Genomic DNA, 14,317 nt, shown 5'->3' on the forward strand with positions numbered 1-14,317 from the left:
AAAGGAGAGGGAAGGTTGGTCCCAAGGAGCCGCAGGCTCCAAACCTCCTCTTCAACAGGGCATTGAGCCTTGGGACATTTTGATTTTCTTTTTTTCTTTTTTTTTTTTTTTGAGACAGAGCCTCAAGCTGTTGCCCTGGGTAGAGTGCTGTGGCATCACAGCTCATAGCAACCTCCAACTCCTGGGCTCAAGCGAGTCTCCTGCCTCCGTCTCCCAAGTAGCTGGGACTACAGGTGCCCACAATGCCCGGCTATTTTTTGGTTGCAGCCGTCATTGTTGTTTGGCAGGCCTGGGCTGGATTCAAACCCGCCAGCTCAGGTGTATATGGCTGGTGCCTTAGCTGCTTGAGCCACAGGTGCTGAGCCTTCTTTTTTTTTTTTAAATTGAGACAGAGTCTCACTTTGTCACCCTTGGTAGAGTGTCATGGTGTCATAGCTTACAGCAACCTCAAACTCTTCGGCTCAAGTGATTGTCTTGCCTCAGCTTCCCAAGTAGCTGGGACTGTAGGTGCCCGTCACAATGCCCAGCTATTTTATTTTTATTTTTAGTTTTTGTTTAGCAGGCCCAGGCCGGGTTCAAATCTACCAGCCCTGGAGCATGTGGCCGGCGCCCTAACCACTGAGCTACAGGTGCCTGACCAATTTTGATTTTCTTTTATTTATTTATTTTTATTGTTGGGGATTCATTGAGGGTACAAGACACCAGGTTATACTGATTGCATTTGTTAGATAAAGTCCCTTTTGCAAACGTTAATTTAAAAGGAGGTCTACTCTTTGTGACTTGGGGAAAAATCAAACCTCTCAAAAAAGGAAGATGTAAAGACCCAGACTACAAAACTCCCAGCCTGATGGACGGGCTGGAATTGAGGGGGAGCCTTTAGTGCTAGCCTCACGGAGGACCTCACTTTCCTGATCACAGTGGCCAGAGATGGCATCTGCCTGGGCAGATGTTTTGCTGTACACATAACAAGCTGTTTGGTGACTGGAACTGTTTCATATAATGTATTTTTAAAATAAATATTTTGGAATCTCTTTGTAAGTGTTGTAAAACAGGGATTGTATTCTCTCAGGGGTTATTTCACAGGATTTGCTGCAGTTTATAACTGTGCCGAGCATTGCAAGAATCAATATTCTAGTTTTTGCTTCCTGAGCTTCTGACTTAGTTTTATGGAAAATTCAGAACTTTCTTGGGTACAAGCTTCTCTTCTAACTTTTGCATAGGGGACCTGGAAAATCTCACGGAGGCAAAGAAGCACTGATGGGGACGTGTTAGAGCCCTTGTCTCACATTCTAAAATTGGTTTCAATGGAATTTAATTGTTACATGGAGAATTAATTTCATGCCCTTGTCTCTTCAGGAAATAAGGTAACATCCGTTGCTTTCCATACGGGAAGCACTTGCTGACTGGCTCCGCCTTGGACTTCTCATGCCCTGTCCCCAATCCCTGGAAGCACAGCAGGGCCGCAGAGGGGACCACAGGCTTTCTCTTTATGTGGCTGCAGGAGGGTCCAGCGGTTCCTGAAGAATGCGGTAGACAGGGCCCTTCAATCCTGACGCGACTCACAGCAAGACCCAGTTCCTGTTGTGCATATGTGTAGTCACACACGTAAAACCAAAAACCGTTTAGCGAAATACATATATACGTACACACATATGCGTGTCTGTGTGAACATATGTATATATACATTGAATAAAGACATGTGTGTGCATATAACCATATAATTGGGTTTATCCAAGCACCACCCTCATACACACTGTCTATACTGCATGCCGATGTGGCCAATTCTAGTTTGTAAGTGTGTTTGTATCCCTCTATGGATAACAGCCACAGGATATGTACGGATCCTGGAAAGGATCAGCACCATTCAGTACTTCCCTACATAAGCTGCACTCTCAGAACCGTCCTATTCAGTTCTAGTTTCGTTTTTATCAATTGCTGGCTGCGGCCATCTGAACGGATTTCATAACCCGTTAGTGGGCTGCGACCTCAGACTGCAGCTTGAGAATGGGACCCGGCAGGTGTGGCAGAAAGTAATGGCGCCTGCAGCACAGCCACGTATTTTCTTGGAGGGTCTTGGGCAGGGTGGAGAGACCTGCCTCTAGTGGCTTCTGCTTTCAGGTGCCTCCGTGGGCCCCTCCCTTTTCTCCCGCCTGATCTCTGCCTGCTTCTGTTTCTTCCAGACTGGATGTTTTTTCTTTCAACCTAATCCCCAGCCCCTTATGGCTCCTCTGAGCAGTCTCCACAGGGTCTCTGCAGCCAGGGCCTGCACAGTTTGTATTTAGCTGCAAGACAGTAGCCAGCTGGGGAAGTCACCCGACGTGCTGACAGCTCGTAGCCGGCTCCACGTGGCCACTGAGGTGGACAGTCTTATTCCATCTCACAGCCACGCTGGGAAGGCAGCACTGTTAGGACCAGCTGTTAGAGGCGAGGAAACACTGCCTTCTCTGAGAAGTGACATGCTCAGGGCCCACAGCCTACAAGGTGAAGAGCGGACTTTGAAACCCAGAACTGCCAGGGCCCCAGGCTTGGGTTTCTAATCTCTGTGCTGTCCGGACTCTCATGTGCCTTTTCTGGAGACTGGGTGTTAAGGGAAGAGTTCCAATCATTTCCTTTTCAAATGTGCTCTTCTTCATGGGAAGCAGCTCCTTAAAATTTGGTTGTCAACTTTACCCAAATTGGGGGATTTATCAAGATGTCACTCGATGTACAGTTGACCTTGTGTCGCTTTTTAGAGGTGGCAGGAATGATAACAGTGGCGGTTGCTGTTCCTTTGCTCGTTTACCATTTCCTTGTTTTCTTGCCCGCTACCTTCGTGTCTGCGTATGGAGGGGCGCCTGTTGACGTCTGTCTGATGGGAGGGAGGTCTACGATCATGCCAGTGAAGTGGAGGTATTTCTGAGGAAGCCAACCACTGTCCAGCCAGGTGGAGCAGCCCTGTACAGGTAATCAGCTCCCCCTCACTGGAGGTATACAAGCCAGCTTTCCTAAGAAAACTTGTTGGAATGCATCACTTTGCCCAGGATTTAGCATAGTGCCTGCATGCAGTCAGGGCTTAATAAATGCTTGTTAGATTAATTAGCTTTTGGCCTTGAGTGACCCATTCTCCCCTGATAAATCTCAGAAAAGGTAAATATTAGAAAGGACAGTGAGGGACTGGTCCGAGCCCTCCTCAGCCTTTCATCCTCCAAACCACCTGGAATGTGGCAGCCTGGCTCTCCTGGAAACCAGCAGCCAGCACAGCTCAGCTGATCACAGCAGAAGCATGTCCAGGACTACACATGTTTCAGGAGCAGGATGTTTTAAAGGCAGCACCTCAGATCCCTTCTGATACAGCTCTGTCCATTTCTCCTGCCTGGCTGGAGGAGACCCATCCTCTGTGACATGGAGCACTCGGGAGCCTTGTCCCAGGCCTGGGGCTGGCAGGCTTCAGCCTGAGGGCCAAACCTGGCTGTCATTTGTTTTTGTAAACAAACTTTTATTGGAACAAAGTAAACTTTTTACGGATTATCTGTGGTTGCTTCATGCTTCAAAGGCAAAGTTGAGTAGTTGCAACACAGACCATATGTCTTGCAAAGCCTAAAATATTTACTATCTACTAATTTACAAAAAGTTTTATTACCCTTCATCGGTAGTAGAAAAGTTCAGGGTAAAGGCTGAAAAAAGGAGCTGATAATTATGACGAGGATAGACAGTATTTCCATTCCTGGGTGTATACTCAAGAGAATTGAAAACAAGTACTCAACAAACAGTTGTACGCCAAAGTTCATAGCGGCATTATTCAGTTAAACAGCAGAAGCAAGCAAAATGCCCATCAACAGAAGAAGGGTAAGCAAAATATAGTCTATCTACACTTCATTATCCAGCGACAGAAAAAAATGACATGCTGACATGGTGTCCTTTGTAACATGGCTGGAGCTCAAAACGTAATGCTGGGCCAAGGAAGCCGGGTATAAAGGATCACAGATTACAGGATCCCATTTTTATGGAGTGTCCAGATGAGGTAAATTTGAAGAGACAGAAAGAAGGCAGATTAGTGGTTGCCCCGGATCAGGGTATGAAGTGACTGCACAGTGTGCGTATGGGTTATATTTTGGGGTGCTGAAAATGTTTTGGAAGTAGGAAGGAGGCAGAGGTGGTGAATACCACTGAATTGCTCATTTTAAAATGGTTAATTTTACCACTTTATGTGGACTTCATTTCAACTATTAAAAATGTAGAAGGTTTGAAGAGCCCAGACGTGCTGGGGAGTGGTTGTATGTTCCCACCTTTCTCTCCCTTTCCTTTGGTCCTTGCCACAGCTTCTCCAGGGTGGGGAGCCTTTCCTGTCCTCCGTAGATGTTGGGCATAGCCATGTGACTTGCTTTAGCTGATGCCATGTGAGTTGATGTCAGACAGGCACAAGCTGTGCTGGCGCTGGTGTGGTTTGGCCTGTGGCTCCCTGTGTCCCTGTCATTTTCTAAAAGAAGAACACACCCCAGTGGCGGCTGGCGGGTTAGCCTGGCCCTAAGAACAGAAGACACACGCAGCCCACCAGAGCCGGATCTGCAGCCCCGCCAACGCAGAAACAGAGTCAGCAAGAAATACATGTTTATTGTTCTAGGCTATAAGATTTAGGGTTGTTTGTTATATGGCATTATCACAACAATTGCTGATTAATACAGACCATGAGCATATGATTTATAAAACACCTTCTGTGCTATGTGGGATAATTAATAATTATAACTCTGATGTTCAAATTACAGATTCATGTAAGATCATTATCTAAGCTAACCTTCTTATGTATGAGGAAAACAAGATCCTGTGAGATTAAGTGTCTTATCCTAAGTCATAGAGCAGAGATGCCAAGCTAGAATTCTGTACTTCTCTTCTGATGCTCTTCCTGTGGTGTGAATCCTGAAGAGGTTGGTGGAGCAGAGGGGATGGAACTGGAAAGCCAAACTTCCAAATTTCTCCCCCCCAAGCATTGGCTTCAGTGACCTTGTCAAGACTTTTTAAAAGAGACATTAATGGGCAGAAAAATGGATTTGGATTTCATCCTTTGGTTCTTCTTCCTTGAAGAGAGATCTGAGCAAAAATTGGGTCAGCTGGGGACCTGGTGGAACAACTGGAGGGTTAAAGCCAGAAAGAGGACAAGGATGTATCAGACACAAACGAGGGCCCAGGGAGGGGGAAGAAAGCCGGAGCCTGGGTGTGAAAAGGGAGGCACAATGGAAATGAGATGAGAAATTGGACAGCAGAGTTTGGTTCCATGCAAACACAGCTTGGGAGTCAGCTACTGGTGGGAAATCAGATACCCCAAACCTTCTGGTTGAAGGGGGTTTCAGGAAAATCTCCAGACTTCAAGTTGCTATGAGCAACAATTGTCCTTTAAAAAACAGTCCTGGCTCGGAGCCTGTAGCACAGTGGTTACGCCACTGGCCACATACACTGAGGCTGGCTGGTTTAAACCTGGCCTGGGCCAACTAAACAACAACTTCAACAAAAAAATATCTGGGTGTGTGGCGGGTGCCTATAGTCCCGGCTACTTGGGAGGCTGAGGCAAGAGAATCACTTAAGCCCAAGAGTTTGAGGTTGCTGTGAGCTGTGACGCCACTGCACTCTACTGAGGGCGACATAGTGAGACTTTGTCTCAAAAAAAAAAAACAAAAAAAACCCCCAAACAACAATAACACAACAACAAAAAACAAAAACCCACAGTCCTGTGCATCCAGAGACAGACAGAGACAGCAGATTTGACTCCTGGCACTCTGAGACCAAGCTGGAAGGGGCTCCACACAACACCACATGGCTGGGAAGGGGTGCCAGGCAAAAGGGCTCAAGTTCCCTTAAGTGAGTTCAGAGGCTTCTCCTTTCTCAGTGATGAAAACATTTTGTGCAGCTGTTTGGGCATTACTCTGTATACCCGTCCCAGGACTGACTACATCATTTGAGGGGCCCTGGGCAAGATAAAAATGCAGAACCCCTTGGTCAAAACTTGTTAGGAATTTCAATCTGATAACAGCAGAGTTTTAAATTGGATGTGGGGTCCTTTTGAGTTCAAGGCCCTACATAGGGTGTGCCCCTGAAGCTGGCCTGTCAGTCCTGAGTAGTCTGGGGGGGGTTGTACTCATTTCGGGTGGGACAGTCCAGTCATGGGCATCATTAAGATGGATACCACATTTTGAACTACAGAGGTACTAAGTGTAATGCAACAAACAGAAATATGTCACCTACTTAGAAAATGCCAGACTCAAGCTTTCTACTAGGGCAATTGAGTTTCTACTCCTCCATCCTAGGAGCAGAAGTGATCTGATGCCAAACAGTGAGCCCTGTCTTTTGGCCCTGCCTCGTGGGAAATTCTCCCAGCCTGCCTTGTGGCGTCAAATACACGTCTTTTCCAGGGAGCTTAAAGTATTTCAAAAATGCTCCCTCTCGAGGTTTGCCAGGCAGAACGAAGGGTGCCCAGTTCAATTTTATCTATTGTTTGTCTGAAGTTCAACTTGAACTGGGCATCCTCTATTTTTATGCATTAAATTTGGCAACCTACACTGAGTGCGTTCTTATCATGCGGTGACTACAAATGGCCCAGGCCACAGATACAGATGGGAAACCGAAGTGGGCTGATGTGCCAAGTGATGGCAGATGAACCAGTAGTGGGAACTGTTAGGATTCAAGTCTGCATTAGCGACCTGGGGCGCTGAAACAAAGTGCTGCAAACTGGGAGTGTTTAGAACATCAGAGCCGTACTCTCTCAGTGTTCCAGAGGGTAGAGGTGAGGTTAAGGTGTCTGCAGGGGAAGGGTCTGTTCTAGACCCCTCTCTCGTGGCTACTCTGTGTCTCCTCACTAGTTCTTTTCTTTACTCCTGTGTCCAAATGTTCCCTTTGTATAAGGACACCAGTCATGTTGGTTCAGGGTCCTAATTATCCCATTTTAACTTGACTACCTCTCTAAAGACCCTATGTCCAAATCAGGCCACATTCTGGGATGTAGGGGTTAGGTCTTCATCATACCTTTTCTGGAGACACAGCCCAGCCCATAACACAGTCCCAGGACTGTCCAGGGCTTTTCTGTTCTTCAGGGTTGTGGGACAGCCTGCGTTTAGGGACCTAGAGAGCTCAACTCTACCTGACCTTTGCATAATCAGTCTTAACTGATGGCCACTCAGAGGTGTGGCAGCCCAGTAAACAGAGGGGTGTGGAATCACAGGAGGCAGCACAGCAGCGGAGCAGGCGAGGAGAGTCCAGGGCCATCCAGGCCGTGTTTACTTGCCGCCCCAACCGCTGCGTGGACATGTGGAAGTTTTCAAATGGAGTGGCGAACATGCACGCTTACTTCTGCAAAGTAAATATGTATTTCTGGAAATGCTTGCTTCATGGAAGCAGCCCACGCACTTTGCACAAATGTTACACAGGCCGCCTTTGGCTTTGGAAATCATGGATGGAAATTATTTGCAAAATCCTTTGGAGCCTTATAACAAATATTTGCCTCAGTCTTGAAGCTTTGAACAAATAACCCTTCTATTTCAAAAATGCTTGCTAATAAGAAGGATGCTTTCAACTGAAAGAGACAGAAAAAAGGATCATTAGGAAAAATAATGCCAACTGGATTGCGTTGACCAAGTGAACTGTCAGCCTGGGGCTCTGGCCACACTTGCTGCTTTTATCAGAAACAGGGACGGTGGTCAGTCAGTCTTCACATGATATTATGTTGAAGGGACTTGACGGTCCATTTAACAAGGATGGGCCTTGCATACCCAGAATTTGCTATGTTAAAACAAAGGCAACCAAAGTGTCCCTTGGTCACGGTGTGGGACAATTTGTGACAGGTAAATGTTTGGCTTTGATCAGCTTTGAGAAGAGGGAATGGAAGAGACTTTTTTGCCATGCTGATAAATTGCGTGTGTTTGCAAGGGCGAGGCAAGCATATAAAACGATCTTTAAGAGTTCTCCCAGAATTACAGCCTTAAAGTTTGAGGAGCTTAGCAGATCAGCACTGCCTAGTAGAGATAAACGGAGCACTTTGGAATGTACAATTTTCTTGTAGTCACACTAAACACAGTAAATACAGTGTAATTAATTTTGATAACGTAGACTATTGAGCCCAATATATCTGTGACATCATGTCACCGAACGTTCAATATGAACCATTTTATTATTCTTTGTTTTACCCCGAGTCTTTGAAACCGTGTGTGTACTTTATGTTCACAGCACATTTTGATTCTGGTTAGCCGTGTTTCAGGGACTCCCTAGCCACAGTTGCTGTGGCCATTGCACGGGGCAGCTCAGCTCTAAACCATGAGACTTACTGGGCTGCAGAACCTCGGGCCTCCCCAGGCCCGCTGAATCGCCTCCTGCGTTTTACTCAGCTGACCTGATGCTCGTTGCGGTTTGAGAAGTTCTGGTCTTGGCCGCCAGTTCAGACGTTTTTTACCTGGAAGCAGGGTGCAGCTCTCCTATCTGGGTGCAGTCAGGGAGGTGGGCGAGTTAAAGTTTTCTTCCGCTTTGCTGAAGAATGATACCCTTCCTTGCTTCTGACTGAACAGGAGCTTTTCTCCCTTATGTGGGCAAATTCAGATTTCTGTGTACTGGATTCCTGTCGAGGGCAATTCTAGCTTGTGAAATTTATTTGAAAGTCAGTCCGGGTGCGGTGACTTTGACTCCTCCCGGGCAGATGTGGTCATGGCAGACGTGCCTGTGGTTGGGGACGGAGCCCGGTGAGGACGAGGAGCACCGGGTGGGGCCTCCTTAGATGTCCACATGGAGCGTGAGTGTGGGCTCCTCGCCTGGGCTGGCGTGACCTTGCTCCTCTGTGGCAAGTCCTCTTGGTGTCTTTGTCTTTCCATGGCTGAAATTGGGCATCTGGCCCTAGAAGGCGGCTTGTGAGACAGGAGAGCACGTGAGTGCTGCCAGGGAGAGAAGGAACGAGATACAAACACTGGAGATGCTGGGCTGATAACCTCCAAGCAGGAAGTCCAAGAAATTCCCAAGTTAAGGTCACGACATAAGATTTTACCAGAAAAAAAAAAAAAGATTTTACCAGAAAGGTCAAGTTACCCTTAGGCAGCAGAGCAAAAGGAGGGGCCATGAAATACAACAAAACCACGGAGAAAACCAAGAGATTACGGAGAAAGCAACATCCAGCCAGATCCTCCCAGGGTGTAAATGACTCCATGGGAGCCGGGAAGACCTGATGATAGCTGTCTTAACATTCTGAACCCTTCTGGAACTTTCTGGGCTGATGGGTAACATAAGACTTGCTCAGATCTCTATCTGCATTCCTTTCATTGGATTTTAAAGAAAGGTTCCTCTCAAGAGAAGGGCATAAAAATTCCTTCTCTATAAACTCTCCACTGGAAAATAAACCCCCTTGTGTGGGAGGAGGTGGGGCTCTGGGACTCTGAGGAAGGAAGGACCTGCCGAGACAGCCACCAGCCGGCAAGTTCCACCCACGTGGGGAGAGGGGGGGACTCCAGGTCCCTTTCCTGTGGAGAAAGGCGGGAGAGGAATGTGTGGAATCCTCAAGAGTCCAGATCATACCTTCACCAAAACAAAAAGGTAAAACACCCAAGCCATTTCTGGCACAGAAGTTTCTAGAACAGTCATTAGCTAATAATAATCATTGGTCAGGCTCTGTTCCCTTGGGGACATCCAGGGAATCAAATAAGTGAAATTATTGTACTTTTTCATTCCTTTGGTAATACTGAATGGAACTTTGGAATCATAAATAAATAAATCCTTTGTTCCAGGACAGGACACCTCATGTTAAAAATGGAGTGACCCATCACCCTCTTATGCCTGAAGTGAATTCTCAGTGTTAAGATGACTGTGGGATGGCACCGGCCTTTCCTGAGAGAAGGTTACCTGGACACATCCCTCAAGAGTATTGTTTCCAATGGCTCGTCCTTCATCTACTCTTAAAAATTAAAATAAATACATGCTTTTCCTAATTACCCAAGTCATACATGCCCATTGTGGAAAGTTGGGAAATTAAAGTGTAAAGAATGAGATTTAGCCAGAATAATTCCACTACCTAAAATAGCCACTGAGTACCTTTTGACACAGAACATACTGATTTGCATAGCTTGGATCTCACTGTGTTGATATTTTTTTTGCCCTTTTCTATTAAATGTTGTATCATGACTATTTTCCATGTCACAGAAAATTATTGGTAAACATTATTTAAAAAACAACTTATTTTTGAGATAGAGTCTCACTCAGTTGCCCTGGGTAGAGCGCCGTGGCATCGTCATAGCTCAGAGCAACCTCAAACTTTTGGGCTCAAGTGATCCTCTTGCCTCAGCCTCCCCAGTAGCTGAGACTATAGGCCCTATCACGACACCCGGCTGCTTTTCTATGTATTTAGTAGAGACTGGGTCTTGCTTTTGCTCAGGTTGCTCTCAAAGTCCTAAACTCAGGCAATCCTCCTACCTCGGCCTCCCAGAGTGCTAGGATTACAGGCGTGAGGCACCACCCCTGGCCTAAAGAAACCCTTTTTGTTATGGAAATTTAAAAATATGTACCTGTTCAATGATCCTGCAATATAACCCCCCCCCCAAACCAAAACATACCAAATTAGGGAGTAAGTAGTTTGTCATGAACTCAATGCACTGACCACCTAGCCTCAAGAATTAGCAGTACATGGCCAATCTTGCTTTTTTCTAACCCCTTTAATCTTCATCCCCCTCAATTATTTTGAAGTGTTTTCCAAGAATCATACAATTTTTATCTCTAGATATTGCAATATGTAACTACAGGATAAGAAAAAAACGAAGAATTTAAAAACAACCACAAATTTTCATTATCCTATGTAAAAACAGTCTTTTTTAATATCATGAAATAACTAGTTAGTGTTTACATTTTCCCACCTATTTTATTAATTTTTTGGATAGTTTGCTTGACTTGGGATCCAAACCAGGGTGGTTGTGGTTCATGTAGACTGGTTCATGTTTCTTTTCAGATAAAACATGTCATGAACTCATCTGGCGAGCCAGACAATTGGGCAGGGGTTGGCGGGGGATTCTTCTGATCCTGGAGTCACAGACTGAGGGGGGTTAGTGATATTCAGCAGAGAACAGGCCATTTGCAGGGTTCAAGTGGCTCTGATCCTGCATCCGGTGATGTGAGGTGGATGCTGGAAGGCAAGGCCCAGCCGGACTCCCACCGAGCACCTGCAGAGTGGATAGGCTTCTCGTGGGGGTGCTCAGGGCTCCCGAGGGCGTGCTCAAAGAGGCCCAAGCAGCAGGGGTGAGACTTCTCAGGACCTAACCTCAGAAGTCCCAGAATGTCATGTCTACCACATTTTATCCGTTGAGCAGGTCACGCAGGCCAGCCTGAGAGTCGAGGAGATGGCAATGAGAGTCCACCCGTGCACAGAAGGAGTAACAAGGACTAGAGGGCAGTCTTTAATCCACCGCTAAAGGTTTATATTTTGCAGGGCAGGAAGCCATCACCAGCCACGCTCTGGGTATCACAGTGGTCATTTATCCTTAGGTCCACAGGGAAGTGTGGTATTTAAGGCACCTGTGTGTCTGTGGCTTTCCACTCTTTCTGAACTCCCTATACAGTGTTTAAAGGTGGCAGTCCTGGGATAGAAGTGACTCCTCACTTGTTTGTCCTCAGAAAACTCTGATGACTTATTCGTTTTTGCTCTCACTGTCCTCCCTACCACTGGTTTTTGTCTCTGGGCACCACACCGACTGGCTTTTGCTTGATGTTATCCACTGGCTCTGAGGGTAGAAGCTGGATGCCACATGTGTGGTTTGTGACCCCCTATCCTGCGCCCTGCTGCGTGTCCCCACACACCAGCTTTTCCTGTGGCCACTTCAACTGCTGCTGGAGCCACACACATGGGACTGGGGAGTGAGGGAACCATAATGGAAGGGTGGGTCCGAGCCCAGTTTGGAAGGACAAGCATGCTTTCCTCTAAGTCAGGGCCTGGGAAAGCAGGCCTGGGGCATGTGCAAATTAAATATAGCAGATGTGGTGCGGTGGACGGGGGCTGAGATCAGCAAAGGACAAGGCTACTGAACTGCTTGTTGTTGTGGCCCAGTGACTTTGTTGGGCCCTGGGGAGGTGATTCCAGGGAGCATGACCAGATTGTCCAGCTGCTGGGCTGATGGTCAGGAACTCTTGGCAGGAGAAAGACGACCAGGTCTGTGGAGAGGGAGATTTTTGTCCTCAACCTATGGCCTTTCCAGATCCCTGATCTTGCTCCTGGAAGCTGGCGGCTCCTGGGGGCTGAGTACTTCTGTTGTCATCACCTCTGAGAGCCGGGCTCGCCTTGGGGTCACCACTTGGGGGCTGCAGCCCAGAGCATCTTCTACTCTAGGTGTGAGCAGGGAGGAATGGACTCTCATCTGAGATCCCTGCTGGGCCCTGAGGCCATGTAGCCTCAGCTTCAGTCCACACTGTGCACGCCACTCAGCTCTGTAAACCCACAGAAGTGCCTTTCCCTGTGGGGACAGGCTGAGCAGCCGACGAGTTCTCCCCGGTGTCGGTGAGCCCTGGGTCTGTGCAGGGCATCTCCTGGGCACCCGCCGGCCTCCATACCTGCCTTGGGATGGTCAGGGGAGGAAGCAGATGGAATTGCGTGTGAGGCCACATGTGTGAGAACCCTCTCGGAGGAGGGCTACGGCCCTGTAGGCCTTTCTAGGCTCCCCAGGCTCTGGGGGAGGGGAGGGGCAAGTGAGAAAAAGAAAGCCAGGGCCTTTGCCTAAGAGTTCATGACCCCTCTGTCTGGTCAGCACCATGGTCTAGGAAGTGGCTAAAGTGGCCTGGTCCCCAAGGGACTGAGGCTTGAGAAGAAAGTGCAGCCCTTATGTGTGTAGAGCTAAGTAACCACAGGGGCCAGCAGTCTGGACATGGGCCAGCAGCACGCTGGGCTGCAGAGCTCGCCCTGCTGGCGGCTCCTCATGTAGCCCCCTCGCACAGATGGGCGCCACCTTTGCATAACCACAGCTCTGCAAGTGCAGACGCCAGCGTGTCCATGTCCCCGGAAGAGCTAAGGGTGGGCTGATCCACCGGGGGACAGGCAGAGAGCTTGTCCAGTGGGTCTCAGAGCAGATAAGCCCGGTGCCCAGCTGTTCCCATTCTGAGGACGAAGGTGGGGTACATGTGCCCGGCTGAGGAAGCAAGGCCTCTGGCCTCCCTGACCAGCTCTTCCATGGGTGACAGACTTTTCTACCTAAACCTTGCAACAGTCCTGAAAGTGCTGGATGCTCCGTCAGATACTCAGTTTCGTCTTGCTCTAGTCCGGGCAGGCCGCAGGCTGACGCTTTAGCCACTTCCGAGTGAGGTGTTGTTAAATTCAGCTCCGGGGCACAGGTGGTGGTTGCAGGTAGGGTGCATTGGTCACAAGCCTCCCAGTTTGGAACATCACAGGCTCTTCAGCCCTCCTGACGGGGTGTGGAGGCTGCAGCTGGGGTGGGTGAGTGGTGAGATGACTGCGGGAGGGAGGGCACCAGAGCTGCTGACGGCTGTGCCCCTGCTCCCAGGCAGCTGGCCTTGGCTGGCCTTGGCTGGCCTTCTTGCTCCCCTGAGCCCTGTCTCTCAGCTCCCGGGGCTGTCAGTGGGCTCCCCCAGCTGTGGCCTGTGCCCTGGGGACAACATGTGCAAATGGGATCAGTAGGATCTGTGCTTGGGCATTCCAGGCCAGTTCCAGTCTGTTCTGCGGGGCTGGAGGGGCCGCGGAGGAGGGTGCCAGGCCTGCGAGTGCCTGTTCACGATCGCCATCAGTGACTCTCAGCAGGTCTGCGTGCGGTCTGCAGGGTGTGATGTGCTCTGAGGGAAAATCAGAGTCCCTGGTCACAGCTGCCGTAGCAGGACGTGCTGGTGGCAGGTCACCAGGAAATGCCAGCTGTGGGTCACCCGGCAGGTGTTTGCTTTGCTGCAGAAACACCCTGGGTTCTGCAACAGGAGGGGTTACAAACATGGGAGAGGGGCTGACGTAAGCTCTGAAAAGTCAGAGAGGCAGAGAGGGGGCTGCGCGCGCTCGGGTAAGACTGTATATGTGCATGTAAAATAACTGCCTGGCCTCTGGTCAAATATGAATTTTGAATGTTTTTAATGACTGATGGAGCGTAATGGAGTCATCGCAGTAAAGTCTCTGTGTTTGTGAGTGAGGAAGGGAGAGCCTGGCTCCGCAGAGCTGCAGTTTGATTTCAGCTCGGCCACCCACAAGCCCCGTAACCCTCCATGATTTCCTTACCTGTTAAATGGGGCAGCAACTCTTCCAGCATTGCTGGGGGTGGCGGCGGCGAGAACCCTGGGAGCCAGGACGCAGGATGGATGGAGCACGGAGCTTTACGTGTCGTGTATGGTCAACAAGCATTTGCTGGGC

This window comes from Nycticebus coucang, chromosome 16, assembly GCF_027406575.1.
Source record: "Nycticebus coucang isolate mNycCou1 chromosome 16, mNycCou1.pri, whole genome shotgun sequence".
Taxonomy (NCBI): domain Eukaryota; kingdom Metazoa; phylum Chordata; class Mammalia; order Primates; family Lorisidae; genus Nycticebus; species Nycticebus coucang.